This window comes from Balaenoptera physalus, assembly GCF_965194825.1.
Source record: "Balaenoptera physalus genome assembly, chromosome: 5".
Taxonomy (NCBI): domain Eukaryota; kingdom Metazoa; phylum Chordata; class Mammalia; order Artiodactyla; family Balaenopteridae; genus Balaenoptera; species Balaenoptera physalus.
The window spans coordinates 83,472,318-83,489,131 of NC_138884.1; the positions used below are offsets into that span (position 1 = coordinate 83,472,318).

A 16,814-nucleotide genomic window follows, 5' to 3' on the forward strand; every position below is an offset into this window, starting at 1 on the left:
ATCTTTATGGCTGCCTAGATGCCTGAAGCCCTCAAGAGATGACCCTTTATTCACTCACTCATTGAACAAATATACATTAAATGCTTACTATGTGTCAGGCACTATTCTTGGCACTGAAGATACAAGATGTAAGAAAAAAACACCAGTCAGCCTGGCTGTGTGCTTTTCTCCAGCAGGATCCAGGTATCCTGGTAAAGACACAGTGGAGGCAGAGATGGATTTAACCAGGGCTGCAGTTTAGCCAATGAACACAAGGAAGCTGAAACAAGAGAGACAAGGAACTGGGAGTGGGTGCAAGAGAGTGATTTTAATAATTACCTAGAATTAGGCTTGATATGGAGAGACTAAGGACATGAGGTGGGGTGAGAAACAGCGAAAAGTGCTCATGTAGATGGCAAGCTTGACCATGACTCTGCTGCCCTATAGCGACTACAGTGACCATCTCCAAAGCCAGGAACCTTAGGCCCCTGAGCATTTTTAAATTTTATTTTGTTTTGGAATAATTATTGACTCCCAGGAAGTTGCAAAAACACCCCTGCGTACACTTTACCTCACTTCTGCCAATGGTGACATCTTTTATGACTGTAATAAAATACTCATGAACATTCTTAGGGTATTGGGTGCCTCGCGATTAGACTAAATTCAGTGAAACAGAGGAGGATGACATAGAAAGAGGAGCACACACTCAGTGGTATTCATAAACTTGTCCACTCCTTCATTTGCATCCAGTGCACAGACTTTGAGCTCATGAAGGACTTTGGGCCAGACACACTCAGATTCAAAACCAAGCTCCACTTTTCATTGGCTTTGCCATCTTGAGCAGATTGTAATGTAGTTTAAGGCCAAAAATGAAGGCTCAGTATCATGTGCTGCTTTTTTATGTATGTATCTGATAAAACCAGGAGGGCCTCCAATGGCCCGACAGCAAGTCTCCCTTTCCAGGCTATTTCCGTGAGTAAGGCTGCCTACCCAGACAACGCTCTTCATCAAAGGGACCAGGCAGAGGATATTTATCCCTGAGTATCTAGTTTCAGTTCCAAGTCCTAAGAAATATTCAAGCCAAGTCACATCCTCTCCTGGAAACCAGGGGTCACTCCACCCTCCTGATTCTATAAAGCCTGCCCCCCACAGCCCCTGGTTGTTCATTCTGTTCCTGAGCACAAACCTGCATGGCCCTGCATAGCCGCACACAATGTTCTCCTCCCCTCACTGTGAATACATGCAACTATTGAACTGCTATCAATCTCATCTGTCCACTGTCCAGTGACTTGTATTCAGCCATCCCCATCCCCATAACCCTAGTGCAGGAATCCCTCCCTCACCAACAGGGTGAATAGGAGGCGACCAAAACATATGCATCAGCTCTCTTGTCTTTTAATCTATGCAACGTGAATTAAAATCAGATCAATTATCTTGCACAGTCTCTGGAACAAATATTCCCTTACTCTTCCTGAAGATGGGGGCCTCAGATTTCAAGAACCACTTTCTTCACAGTGACTTACCTGTCCTTTCTTTAAACACTTACAGCAATTATAGCATTTATTACTCTAACAATATGTACATTATCTTTTCATGTGTATTCATCCTTACTGCCACTCCCAAAATTGTAAGAGAAAAAAGTATATCTTACACTTCTTTCCTATGCCTCAAAACACTTTATGTGTGTTTGTGACCACAGTAGATGCTCAAGAAATAAAAATAGTATTCACTGAGTGCTTACCAGAGGTCAGGCCCTAAGCTAAGAGTCTTGCTACATCCTTCACAATGAATGAGATAGTGTTTTACTTACCTATTGCTGCATAGCAAACTACCCCAAACATAGTGGGTTAAAGCAACGACAATTTTATTATGTTTCATGATTTTGGGCGTAAGAAATTTAGTCATGACTTGGAGAGGTGAAATTTCTACATCATGTCGATGACAGTCACTTGGTGTTATTAGGCTGTCAGATGGACTGATCTAGAGGACCCAAGATGACCTTGCTTTCATGTCTAGTGCCTCAGTGGAGATGGCTAGAAGGCTGGGCTCATCTGAGACTGTCAACTGCAGTGCTTGGTGCACTCTGGGTAGTAAGACTACGGCATGGAGGCATAAGGTTCCAAGAGCAAGTGTTCCCTGAGCAAGATGGCAGCTGCAGGACCTTTATGACCTAGGCTTGGAAGTCATATGGCATCACCTCAGTGTACTCTGTTGGTCAAGCAGTCACAAGCCCACCCATTTCAAGGAGAGGGGACACAGACCCAACCTGTTGATGGGAGGTATGTCATAGAATTTTGGGCCAGTTTTAAAGCCACTACAGATATTATCCCAACTCTACAAAGAAGTAAACTTAGACTAACAGAGGGATTGAAAACTTGCCATACAGCAAGCAGCAGGGCAACTGTAGTGACACCTGGACAGGGTATCCGTCAATCACAGTCCAAGGTAGGGGCCCTGAAGGCACCTGTATTACTTATTTAATTAAGATACTCTATGTTGAAATCTTTTAATGTTCTTCCAAGAACTTCCATTATATAAAGAGAGAGCTGCTTCCTATAGCCCATGTATTCCTTAGACAGATACTCCCACAAGTCAGAGCAGATAGTTTACAGTAGATGGGAGATTTACCACTTTGCCAGAGCTAGGATATGGTTATGACACATTTATAGGAGTGATTGAAATGATTTGGGGTGATGTGTCTAAGGCATGTCACATTACCAAAGATTATGAAGCATCCTAAAAGAAGACTGATTTAGAGGCAATATGGCTAATGCGGCTGCTGCTGAAACTTGCTTTGAATTTGCACTACGTGTGCCTTGAAAAGCAAAAAGCTACTATAATCTGACTTTTCCAGAAAATGTTTAATTATCATGTTGAATATTAGTTCATTTAATATATGCCCCTATGGCTAAAGTGTGTGTGTGTGTGTGTGTGTGTGTGTGTGTGTGCATGTGCATGCATGTTTCTCATGGGAGGTGAGACTATTAGAGACAGTATTAGCACATTACTTTGAACACATTACTTTGTACAGAAATGATCCTATCTGTGGGAGATTCTGACAAGGGAAGTGACTTAGAGGGAAAGCGACAAGATGGTAGTGGCAAAAAATGCAAAAGATGGTGGCACAGGGACTTATGTTCCTGATGAGAAATTCGTTGAAGAGTCAAGAGGCATAGTAATGAGGCAGGGTGATGTCGTGAGGAGGTGACAGAACACCCTGCAGGCCAAGGCTGGAATCCCAGACCAGACCCTTCACAGCGGACTGAAATCTGAACCAACTGCCAAATGTATCTGAGCCCCTTTCCTTATATGTAAAGTGGAGGTGGTAACACCAAAGTAAAGTACTGCTGCAAAAATGACAGAGATTGCACTTTCTAGAGACTTAATAAATGCTGTTTGATGAGGATGATTAGTAATTCTCAGTTTCCTCTGATCAACTGTAAGTTCCATGAATGGAAGAAACAGGCATTGATTTCCCTGCTGTATCGAGAGCATCTAGCACAGGGCAGGGCGCATATTAAGAATCTCATTGCTATTTGATACATAATGCATGAATGAACGAAAAATTGGGACAGAAGTAGACAATAGCAAAAACTAATGGGGTTAGGGAAGAGATACTGTGGCAGCATCTCCAGGTGAATAAGGACATGAGCTTTGGAAAGAGACCTGGCTTTGAATATCAGCGATGCGTCTTAACAGCTACAGCTTTTGTGAGGATCATAATCCCTCCCTAATGGGTTGTGGTGATGAAATGAAGAGCTGTATGCGAAGGGCCCTGCACTGGGCACGCACACAGTGTACACTTCAACACTGACTGTTGCTGTTAATGTCGTTAATAATCTGGGTTAGTGCACCCTTTCCCATTCCTTGGCTTTCCTGCTCACTGTGAGTCCAGTGGACTTGTGCATACACCCACTAGAACAAGAATTTGGTGAGCCTGCTAGTTTTCATGAGCATTCTGCAGACCTACAGATCTGTGCTTTTTTTTTTTCTGCTTTAAATGTTCTGGCTCTAGGTTCACGCTAATTCTGTTGATTGCTTTAATGTCACAGCTAATGTTACTTAACTTAGTGGGGATGCTTAGCACCTCAGGAGAATGGATATAAAGCCCCACACTACAATTACCAAAGCATGCTATTTTAATCCAAAATACAGTGACTCACACTTTATTCCACCTCCCCCCAGCAGTTGACACGTATGCTTATTTGATTTAATTTTATTTTTTTGTTCTCTGTAATGGCTTGTCTCCATTAACTATACACTAAGCCCATTTCTCCCCAAACTAGCTGCAACATTTCAGTGTTCTCATCACAAAATGTCAAACTCAAAATGTATTCTGTAATTCAAAGATATGAATTATTGCATAGTCCTCTGAGCTCTGGAATGAAATGTGTTTGTTGTGTTTCTTATTACACTGAAACTTGGCTTTTTCCATTATCTTTCTTTTTACTGATAAATTACAAAAGTAATACATGCTCTGGTCTACACATCGATTGCTGAAGCCAAAGAAGGTGTTCTCTCCCAGTACTGTTTTTCTTAAATGCACTCTATAGATTTTAAGCGTTTCATTCAAACGTTAAGGTCTGATTCAATCAATACTCTGTCTCTTTTCCTTCCTTAATAAAAACAAAATACTGCAATACTATCTTAAAGGAATATTGTAGGGAATCTTATTTCTATGAACTTTCTGAAAATAAGTACATGAATAGGATATTTGCAAAAGAAAAACACAAGTGGCCAAGAAACACAAGACACAATGTTCACCTTTACTGCGGTAGGGGAGGAAAGATTCCTTTTCCTACCAGCCTCCTCGGTTCTCCAGCTGGGGCTCTATAACTGGCCGGACAAAGACACATTAATAGGAGAAAAGCATAAAAGTTTATTTAATATAAATTTTACCTGACATGGGAGCCTTCATAAGGAAATGAAAACCCAAAGAAATGGTTAAACCTGAGCGTTTTAATACGAGGTCTGATGAAGGAAGTCATGGAAAGATATGATAGGACAAAGGGTTATGAGCTAAGGTAATAAACTGGGAGAAACTTAGCAAGGCTGTGTGTTCACATTCCTATTGGTGTCCCTCATCTTTGGAGATATGGGTATTCATTTCCTCCAGTATAGGGAGGGCACCACTCACAAGAGGGTTTTATGACCTGCTCAGGGGAGAAGGGGAAGGTCAGAGAGTCCTTCCAGGACCTGCAGTTTTCTTATATTCTTTGAGGTTAAAATATTAAGTATGCCATATTTTGGGGCAGTATGTTCTGAACCACATCACTACCAAATAAATACTAATATAACCAGCATCTATCTATTGCTTCCTGTATACAAGGTCTGCTCTAGGAGCCTTGCATGTATTGATTCTTTTAATTCTCACAACCGTCCTATAAAGAGAAACCCCTGGGATTCAAGCACAGATAAACTGGAGCCCATGCTACTATGCACAAAGACATGCAAATAAAGCAACATGAAATATTAAATTTCACCTATCAGATTGACCAAAGATTTTTGCTCATGTTTCTCAATGTTGATAAAAACGTAGTAAAGCAAGCTTCCCCATAAAGCGATGTGAAAATACAGATTGGTGCATCCTTTGTATAAACTAATTAAGAGCCTGAATAAGTTCATACCCTTTAGTCCATTCATTATACTTCTAGAAGTCTACCCTTAAGAAAATATTAAGAAATGAGATGAAAATCTCATGGTGATTATGGAGATCTTGGTTGTCAGACTGCTTGGACTGGATGTGATCCCTACCAGTTGCCAGTGGGTGGTCTTGGAAACTAGCTTCCCTATGTCTCAGTTTCCTCAACTATAAAATGAATGTCCTAATAGTACCCATCTCTAAGGCCTGTTGGGAGGATTCATATCCTTAGTACATATAAAGTGGTTAGAAAGGTACCTGGCACTCAGTTGGTGCTATACAAATGCCAGATGATGAACCAAGGTATACATTGCAGTACTATTTATAACAGAAAAAAAATTGTGAACACCTAAATGCCCTAAAATTTATAAATAGTTAAATACATTGGCTATTTAAAAATATTTCCGAATATCTATTGATAAAATAAGAAAATGTTTATAAAGTAGCATTACATGCAGGGAAAAGAAAACAAAATTTTATAGAGAGTAAATTCCTCAATTACATACATAGATGTATTTGTGTGCTTATATGGATAAAATTTCTTTGAAAGAAAATGTACCAAAAATTTTAAGTACTGAAGATTTTGTTGTTGGTGTAACATAGATATATGCCTATTTCTTTTGTCTTCTACAGGTTCAGCAATACTTCTGACACTGTAAAACTAGTGCACATAATCAAGAGTTCATTTCTCTACCTTCAAGTTGTAAAGTGAACTTACATTAAGTGTTTGAGCTGAACTCTGAGACATTCCGCTACACACAGCATCATACTACTGCCTTTGTAGGATAATGTGCAGGCATTTCCCTTCTTCCCTGAGGGGACGAAGAACGAGGTCATCACCTTTGAGTGAGGCAGGCCAATCAGGCACTTTCGACAGAGCTAACTTTTCAAGCTCTCTGTTAACCATTTCACCTTGAAAATGATTTAGGCCTAAAATCTGGGAGAGGAAGAGAAAGGATAGCGCTCTTCCTCATGTGATTCAGAAAGCCACTGTGGTCTGTACTACAAACTGAAAGATGGGGGAAGAAAGCAGTGCAATGACCAAAATTGGCAATGTATTGATGAAGGAAAATAGGCGATGTGTTACTGGAGTTTGAATTTAAGTGTAAAATAATTTATGCGCTTAAGGATTTAACACAACAGAGTAAATCTGAAGGATAGATGACAGTGAAGGACAGTGTCATTCATTAAATATCCACTTTATAACTCAAATTTCAGGACATATCATGAAATTTTAATGTCTTCTTATAACACCATCACTTGAATTTGACAGTATTTCGGTTCTTATCACAAGAATGGTTGTCATTTCCTGGCTGAAATACTTATTAAGTTATAAAATTTTCTCCTCAATCTTTGGCAGAGTTATTTCAATTCTAACCTGGCCACCTGTATTTTACAATATTACTAACGGCATTCTGTAAATATCGCTCAAAGTTGTATATGAAGGTGGCAGAATGCAAATTCTAAAAAGCATATAAACCTGCAAAATATAACTAAGCCGTCAGGAAAAACAAATGTTGGCAACATATACAGGAAACTCATTTTGCAATCAACCTGGGTCTTATCAAGGTTCTGTTTGGTCTGCATATACTGATGAAGGAGGAATCTAAGAGGTGATCGGGGTTATTTACTAAGTAATCACCCACTGTCCTGTGGTTGAGTATGTGGCTTTAGCTAGAGTTAATAGAAAAGGAACCCCAGCGACTCAATAAGTAAGCCTCTTTTATCTACAGATGATGCGAAAAGAAAATACTGCTTTCACTTATCTAAAGTACCAATCAATCCAACACAAAATAAATACTTGGGCAATTGGTTTCTGTTTGTCTTTAGAACATGAAAACTCCGATTATTCAGTCTTGCCCAGAGAGATGGAAAGAAGACATCAGTGGTTTACAGAAAGAAGCCTGAAAGAGTTTGGTGAACAAAAAGAGGACTGATGTCTCCTCCCTTAGTGCTACAGTGAAAGTTAGAATGAAAGACAAAAAGAAAGGGACAACTGCCCAATTGGCCCGGTGGTTGGTAGCAAAGTGGTCCTACATTACCCTGGTAAATCTATCTCTGTCCAGCATCTGGTGACCAGATCTGTAAACTAAAAATCCTGACTTTTTAAAAACAGCACATACAAGTTTTTCTTTTAACAACAGTGATCTATCAAAGAGAATAAAAATTAACTGTAATTCCCAACAGCAAGAAAAACTATTGCTGATCTGATCCACTTCCTCCCAGGCTTTTTCTATGCACAAACCCTTTTAGAGACAACATGCTACCTTGGTGTACTAGGTAGCCTGCACATTTATGCCACAATTTTAGTTAAAATTTAATATATTCATTGGATTGTTAAGAGCATGGCTTTTGGAATGAGACAAACCTGGATTAAAATCCAGTAGTTTGGAACAACATACGTTAAAACTCTCCACGGTTTACCTTCCTCAATCATAAAAATGCAGAAAATCATATTTTCTTGGAGCTCAAGATTCAGTGAAGATTTGGTGAAACAATGTACTTAGAGCACTGAATATAAGATAGATCATATATTAAGCCCTAAATTAATAATAGTTTTTTGAAATTTTATATGTGTTTTAAAATTAGCAATGTAAACAACTCGGCTGTTAATTTTCACCAAGTTACTCTTTGGAAACTTGGATTCTGGTACCTCTAGTCAAGAACATTGTCACCCAATGTACACATGGACCAAAGATTGCCGATACACATTTCCTCAGCATTTCCAGGCCCATTAGTTGACAAAAGGAGAAATTCAGTCTCAAACCAATTGCCACTATTAGAAAATAAATTTTAAAACAACCCATCATTTTAAAAACAGATACCAAATAAATACATCTTTATTTACAGATGCCCTACTTACTTACTGTGACCTACAGAGATACGGCATTCACACGGTAGGTAGGGAACTTAGCTTTGAATCTCCCAGGCCAATCACTTAACTTCATTTGATCTCAATTTACTCATCTGTAAAATATTAAGTAAAGCTTAGACCGTCTGGCACTAGGTAATTTATAAGTAAAATCAGCATCATACAGAGCTTTGTGGGATTCATATCCTGAGAAGCACTGATTTAAAGAGTGTCTCAGTACCCCCACGAGACTGAGCACTAGGTTCACAAAGATGGCCTTCCCTATCTCCACGCTGCCATCCACAGCCTGTCTCTCTCAGTTGCTATGCAGATGGCTGCAACAATTCCATATCCCCAACAGACGTAATTCAGTGAAGAAGAGGGGCATTTCTTCCCATGAATATCCTTTTTATTAGCAAAGAACACCTTTTCCGGGCTTCCCTGGTGGCGCAGTGGTTGAGAATCTGCCTGCTAATGCAGGGGACATGGGTTCGAGCCCTGGTCTGGGAAGATCCCACATGCCGCAGCGCAACTGGGCCCGTGAGCCACAACTACTGAGCCTGCGTGTCTGGAGCCTGTGCTCTGCGACAAGAGAGGCCGCAATAGTGAGAGGCCCGCGCACCGCGATGAAGAGTGGCCCCCACTTGCTGCAACTAGAGAAAGCCCTCGCACAGAAACGAAGACCCAACACAGCCAAAAATAAATAAATAAATAAATATTAAACAAAACAAAACAAAACAAAAAAACACCTTTTCCAGAAGCCCTCACCAGACTTCTCTCAGATCCCACTGGCCGGGATTGAGTTGCATTCCTGTGCCGAAACTGGTCACTGACAAGAGGAAAGAGACCACCAAGAGTGACCCAGACTAATAATGGCTCATCCTTAGGCATACGGGAGAGTGGAAAACTTGAACAAACTGAGGTGGGGGGTGTCTGCCAGAAAAATGAAGTAGGGGATGGGAGAAGGAGGCAAGGAGAAAGGCTGCTATAGGCAACCCACAAAATCTGCCACCAAATTATAATTTCTCAGTAATACCTACCATATGTTAAGCACACACTGTGTACCAGACACTTGCTTTGTGTTGATTATAATTCTCCTAACAATCCACGCCAGTCTGGCTTTTGTCCCTATCACTCCAATGCAAGTGCACTTGTTTTGAGTCGCTGTGAACAAACCTAAAGGGCACGTCTCTATCCTCATTTACCTCTCAGCAGAAATAGATACAAATAACCCCTTCCTAGACATATAACATTGTCTTGTGTTTTTCCGTCTGCAAGCTACTCCTTTTCAAACTCTTCAGCTGATTCTTTCTTTTGAATATGACATCTAAATATTGGAGTGCCCCAGGTCTCCTAATCTCTGTTCATTCTCTCTCCCTGAGTCATCTCTTCTGGGCCTATGGCTTTAAATATCAACAAAGCTAATGATTCCCAAATTTATATCTCCAGCCCAGAGCTTTGTCCTGAGCTCTAGTTTGCATATTGTACTTCTTATTCTTAGATATCTCTTTGATACCCCTACTTGGAGCCTAAAATACAGCTTAAACTTAACATATGCAAAACGGAACTCTCAGTTTCTTTGCCCAAACCAGTTTCTTCCCAAGTCTTACACCATTTGATTGGTTCTTCCCATCAAACCAAAAACCTAAGATTTATCCCAGACTTCTCTCTTAAACCCCTCAAATTCAATCCATCAGCAAGTTTTGACATTTCTTCCGCTACAATACATCCCCAATCCATCGTTTCCATTTCCACTGTTACTTCACTAGTCCTGGCCACCATCATCTCGTACCTAGAATAGCTTCCTAACTGTTCTTCCTGTTACCATTCTTAACATCTATCCCATAGTCCTTTTTTCGTTTTTTGGCTGTGCCACTTGTGGGATCTTAGTTCCCCAACCAGGGATTGAACCCGGGCCCTCAGCAGTGAAAGCGCCAAGTACTAACCACTGGACCAACAGGGAATTCCCCCATAGTCCATTTTCTACACAGCAGTCAACTTTTTGAAATACAAATCAAACCATGTCATTACATTTCTTAAAAGTTTCCAATGACTTACAATGCCCTTAGAGACTATCCAAATCCTTACTATGGTTGAAATGCATTACGTCGTGATCCGGTCCCTGCCTTCCTCTAGACCCATCTTCTGTCTGTACTTAAAACACTCCACGTTCTGACCTACTTTAAGTCCTTTGTACTTCTACTCCCTGTCCCTAGAATGCACTTGCCCTGACCCCTCACAAGGCTGGTGCCATTTTGTCATTCAGGTCATCCTCAATCTCACGTCCTCATAGGCACCTTCCCCGATCACCTGGTGTGATGCTGGGCTGCCCCTTCAGCCAAGGCATTCTTACCACATTATCCTGATGTATATCCTACATAACACTTAAAACTATCAGAACTGTTTAATTACATACTGTTTGTCTTCCCCAGCTAGAAGGCAAGCTTCATGAGGACAGGGACCTTGGGTATCTTATTCAACATTGTATCCCAACATTTAGAATAGTGCCTAGCACAGAGTAGCTGCTCAGCAAATTTCTAGAGTGAATAAATGATGCACTAGAAGGTTAATATTTTTATCCCCAATGCACAGATGTTGAAATTGAGAATCAAAGAGGTTAAAAAAAATTGGACAAAGGTCCTCTAGCTTGTTGCAGGAAAATCCACATTTTAACACTCAATGTCATCAAACTTAGCCAGTGTTCCTTCCACTACTTCACTGAGAATTTAAATAACTTGTTTAGAACCAACGTTAACATACTTTTCTGACTACGCTATCATTTTCTTAACGTGATAAATGTTTGAATGTTGCTAAATTGGTAGTAGCAACAACTGATTATAGGAACTGTTAAGAGTTAGGACCTGGAACACTGAGGTTAATAAACCTGTTGAGACAAGAATTCCAGGACTTCAATCAAATGTTATCACTGAGCAAATAGAGGTCAAATGGAATGGTATTACATGCTGAGGATCATGTGAAATTTTACAAAAACACTATCAAAGCATTATGAAATTTAAGACTTTTTTAACTGGAAGTCCCAACTTGAGCCCAAATTATTGGAATGTTTTTCTTGTTTATAAATCATATTTTAATTTTATAAAGCATATTCTTTATCTCCTTATGTCTATAAAGCTTCCTTTTATTCCTTCCAAGACGGGGGGGAGGGGAGGGGGGCTGGGTACAAAAGTCTAGTCCATCAAAGCGCATATTTACTGACCACATTTGCCACAGCTGAGGGCCATGACTGCTCTGAGACCAAAAAGCCTGTTGTAACTTATGATCCTTTCAAGTCTTAAAAAGAAATATCACTTGAATTCACTGCAAATCTGAGAGTACAGAAGCGCATCCATTGTTGCCTTCAAGATCAGAAAGAACCTTGGGGAAAACTAAAATTCACTGGCAATGCTGACATATCAGAAGGAAGCTAATAATGTCGGGATGCCCTGCTAGTCAACAGTCCTCCGGGTTTCCTTAAGTTGTTCCAAAACATATTACTGTCCGTCACTCAGCTGGGCATTAGAGAGCCACATGATCGAACTGGCTCTGCTCCCAGTGACTGATTCAAACGTGGATTTCATGGATAGCAAAATGCTCAGCATGGTGCGAGGCTCTGGTTCCCAATGAAAGGAAGGTCGGCATCGGATTCGCCACAGTGCTTCCTTCTTCGCCTCCTTGGGTGTCTCCAAACATTTGATGTGGCAGCGCTGAGTTTTCCAAACATTCAGCTTTATAAACATCGTGCATCTCCTTTTGTGTGTCATCAGGTTTTAATACCAAACGAGAAACGCTTTCTCCTGGGACTCGGAGCCGTCATGCTCTGAATGGCTGGGGTGCAGTATGCAGGGTTGTGGCTGCAGTACTCAGAAACTGCCACGTGGGGGACAAGCGGCTCTGTCACCTGGGCCCTGTGACAGCTTCTGAAAGTAAAGCCCTCTGATCAGATCAATCCCCTTCAGTATTAAAAAACAGATCTGTAAATGGAACCGCAGAGTCTCAGGGGTGTGTGTATCTAGACATATACACATATATATGTATAAATATAAATATGTATTTATACATATAAGTCTTTTAGCTAACAAGACTTGAGAAACCCCCAATTCCACCTACCCCATAACCTCCAAATACTTCTCTCACTTTGCTTGTTCTCTCTTCTGATCTAGTAATTGGAGTTTCTCGCAGGGAGCTCAAAACAAAGGAAAGGTCTCACCTCTGCAAGCCCACAGCTGCATTTACACATGAACAGAGTCTGGGATATCTCAAAAGTTCAGATCCTTCAGGAGATTAGGTCAGAAAAGGTATTAGTGAAATGTACTTCTGTGTACTTAACATTTGAGCCACACAATTGCTGTTTTTTCACGTTCATGTTGAAGCAATGTTTTTTTCTTTTTCTTAGTCTTTCTTTTTTGTTGCTGTTAACGTGAAAAGGGAAGTGCCAAGCACGTCCAGATAAATTGCACAGTTCGCTCCCATCTCTCCACTCTCTCTGGGTCCCTGCCTACCTCTTTACTCACCTTGACCTGAGAACCTTTATTCTTTTTTTTTTTTATAATTTTTTTTTTTTAAAGGTTTGCATTTTTCTTTTTAATTTATTTATTTATGGCTGTGTTGGGTCTTCGTTTCTGTGTGAGGGCTTTCTCTAGTTGTGGCAAGCGGGGGCCACTCTTCATCGCGGTGCGCGGGCCTCTCACTATCGCGGCCTCTCTTGTTGCGGAGCACGGGCTCCAGACGCGCAGGCTCAGTAATTATGGCTCACGGGCCCAGTTGCTCTGCGGCATGTGGGATCTTCCCAGACCAGGGCTCGAACCCGTGTCCCCTGCATTGGCAGGCAGACTCTCAACCACTGCACCACCAGGGAAGCCCAGAACCTTTATTCTTGCTGAAAGAGGCAGCTGAGGTAGAAATGCTAATTTATCTGTGCGTCATCACTCTGAAAACTAAAAAAGGAACCAAATTATCCAGAACGTTATAACATAAAAAGGAACCACTATAAATTTACTTGTCCAGATAAAACTTTGCACTACTTTTTTTCACTCTTTACCTCTTTTCACCCATCTTCAAAAAATGGCCAAGGGTTACAGTTTGTGATAACAGGTCTTGGATGTCAGGCAGGCACCCTTAAACTATGATCACAACCATATATATTCACACACACACAGGTCATTCATTCAAATCTTAAGAAGAAAACCAGATAAGCAATGAGGATTTATTGTATAACACAGGGAACAATATTCAATATCTCATAATAACCTATAATGGAAAATAATCTGAATATATATGTATATATATGTATAAGTGAATCACTTTGCTGTACACCTGAAACTAACACAGTATTGTAAATCAATTATACTTCAATAATAAAAAAGAAGAAGAAAACCAAAAGTCAAGATAAATCAGGCCCTGATTGGTACCATGTTCAAATATCAGTGTCGTGGGCTTGTTAGGACAGAATCATCAAAACAAAAAGAGTGGGGTCAAGCAAGCCAATGGCATTTTCTTCTATACCAACCAATCATAGGGATGCTGTGAACAGTCTCTGTATGGCTGTAAGGAGCGTTCACAGCTGGTCTGGCAAGCACAGCCTAGAGCCCAGAGCAGGAAACACATTTGCTCTTGGTCCAAAAAAGGATGCTTGAAGAAAGAAGCCAGTTCAAGAACTTGGTAGCTCTTTCCACTCCAAGGTCAGTCTTTCCTGTCTGAGCCAAGACCAGCGCCCCTATTAGTCTATGAGATTTCCTTAAAAATATATAAATAAATTTAATAAATAAATAAAAATAAAAGAGAAGGCAAAAACACCGCTTCAGGATAGGGTCAAGTGTAGGGAACCATGGAGCATTTCATTATGAGAGGTAATCTTCATTCAAGTCAAGCTGGGCCTGAAACTTTATGGTAATAGCCAAGAGCTCACTGATTTAAATAATTCTTTGGTAGGTTAATTGGTTTGATTCCTTTTTCTGCTTCTGTTAGGGGCTTAGGCTCAGGAGTAAGTGGTTTAACATGAGTTCTAGAGTGAGTTCTCTTACATTCTAAGCTCTACCACTTGAACATATTACTTAACCTGTCTAATCCTGTTTTCTCATCTCTCAAGTGGGAATACTAACAGGATTTACTCCACATATTTGCTGGGAGAATTCATAAAATAATCCATGTGAGAAGTCTGGCACACAAGCCCTCGATAAATGTCAGCCATCATCCTTCATCATCATCATCATCATCAATAATATTCTCATTCTCTCTGTTACAATGAGGAAACTAACTTTCTCCCTGGTAAAAGCCAATAGTGGCCTGCATACCAGAGGGCTTTGGTGAATCTGTCAGTATCGATACCTTTCTCTCCTTTACCTTCCACCTCTCTCCTTCTTTAATGGATTTTCCAGCAGCATTTAATCATGTTTACTATTGTGCCTTCTTTTACAAAGGCCCACCTGATTTCACATCTTCTAGTTAATGGCTTTTCCCTCCGTGCTTGAAAAAAATCGTGAAAGTTATCTGCACGTGTGGTCCAACTTCCAACTTCCATTCTCATTGCAACCCACTCGATTATGGCTTCAGCCCCTACAAGTACCTTCATTTATGACAACACCAATGGACACTTTTCAAACCTTATATAACTAGAACTATTAACCTCGTATAACTAGAACTATTCAATATAGTTTACTACCCACGTCTCGAAACATGCTGGGGTTTTTTCCCCTTTCTGTAACATGGTCCCCTATTCTTTGTAAGTATTACATTTCCTCTCTGTTCAGAACCCAGCCTCTTTGGTTCTCATTTGCATCTCCCCATCAGTGATCACATCCAGCTCCACTGCTCTTCATATCTCCAGCCAAAATCTCTCCTCTTGACTTCCCTTGAAGTCTTCCAAGCACCTAGATTTACCATGCCTAAAATGAACTGCTGATGTTTATATACACACCCCAAATATTCTCCTCCTCAAGTCATTGCAGTTCCATAAGCTACACATCCATCTACTTGCTTGTTCAAAAGAATGTCATTCATGAACTTCTCATCCCTTACCTAATCCATTGTCCTTTCCTATGAATTGTCCCTCTAAAATACTGGTTCTCAATCAGGGAGATTTTGCCCTCCAAGGGATATTTGGCAAAGGGATACCTGCTTTGTCTGTAGACATTTTTGGTTTTCACAATGGGGGTGGAGGGAGGGTGGGGATCGGAGAGTGCTACTGGCAGATGAATAGGCCAGGGATACTGCTAAATATCCTACAATGAACAAGAAGCTCCAACAAAGAATCACGTAGCTCAAAATGTCAATAGGGTTAAGGTTTAAAACTCTGCCCTTAATTACGTCATGAGTGTGTCCAATTCTCTCAGTCTCTATTGCCAGTACCTTGGTCCAATGCATGACCCTCTCTGGCTTTCTTCCTTCCGTGATCTCCTAAGTAGTTTCTCACCTCCTTCACTCTGGCCCCCAACCCCCTAAATCTTTTCTCGGAAAAGATTACTTTTCAGACTAATCTTTATAAAATATAAATCTGAACCTGTCAGAACCCTACCACCACCATAACACCCTTCAATGGTTTCTCCGCTGCACCTAGAATAACAGCTCAACTTCTAATCAAGTCCTGGGTCCTTGCCCACCTTTCCAACTTCACCAAGCACATCACTCTCCCATCACTCAATCTGCCTAAAGCAAACCATGCTTCTTTCTCTTCCTTAACACACCAGGCCCTCTGCTTCCTCAGGACCTTTGCCTACACTTTTCTTCCTCCCACTCTTTGCCTGTCCAAGCCCTACTCAACGTTCTCATGCTCATATAAACATCACTTCACATTAAGCCTCTCCTCTAAAGCTCCATGATTCTCTGATGGCATTACTTCTTTCCATTCATGATGCTTGGAACAACTTATATTTTTTTGGACTTTTTTAAACTTTTTATCTTATATTGGAGTATAGCCGATTAACAATATTATGACAGTTTCAGGTGCACAGCAATGTGACTCAGCCATACATATACATGTATCCATTCTTCCCCAAATTCCCCTCCCATCCAGGCTGCTATAATTATATTTTTGTGTGTTTATTATTTAGTGTCTGTCTCCCTGTATAGACTATAAGTGCTTTAAGGTCAAGGAATAAAAGAATGAGAGGAACTGTAAAAACTCTGGGATCCTGGGACATGTGGTCTGAGCAGTTTAGACCCAAGGATAGAGGGATTAAAGCAATCTTCATTTTTTTCCTTCACACTTCTGTTTAGGTCTCATGCTATTTTCAGTGAGTTCGTAAGCTTTATCATGGGAGAACAGCACATCTCCCAGTGACTTCTGACAGTGGAGGTTCATATGGAATATATCTAACCTCACCCACATCTTTCCATCTCTAATTGAAG

The 16,814-nt window shown here is 40.6% G+C and overlaps 1 protein-coding gene across 14 annotated transcripts in view; it reads right to left on the bottom strand.

Moving 5' to 3' along the window:
• Nucleotides 1–16,814, bottom strand: part of GRXCR1 (glutaredoxin and cysteine rich domain containing 1) — a 364,380-nt gene that overhangs the window by 196,942 nt on the left and 150,624 nt on the right. Inside the window, exons 7-8 of one of the 14 annotated variants that reach the window (XM_082464264.1) lie at nucleotides 8,498–8,587; nucleotides 89–259 (exon numbers count right to left, since the gene is read on the bottom strand). The exons of the other annotated variants lie outside the window; for them this stretch is intronic. The gene's annotated coding sequence lies outside the window, so the exon portion shown is untranslated. The remainder of the gene's footprint in view (nucleotides 1–88; nucleotides 260–8,497; nucleotides 8,588–16,814) is intronic. 14 annotated transcript variants of the gene reach the window in all.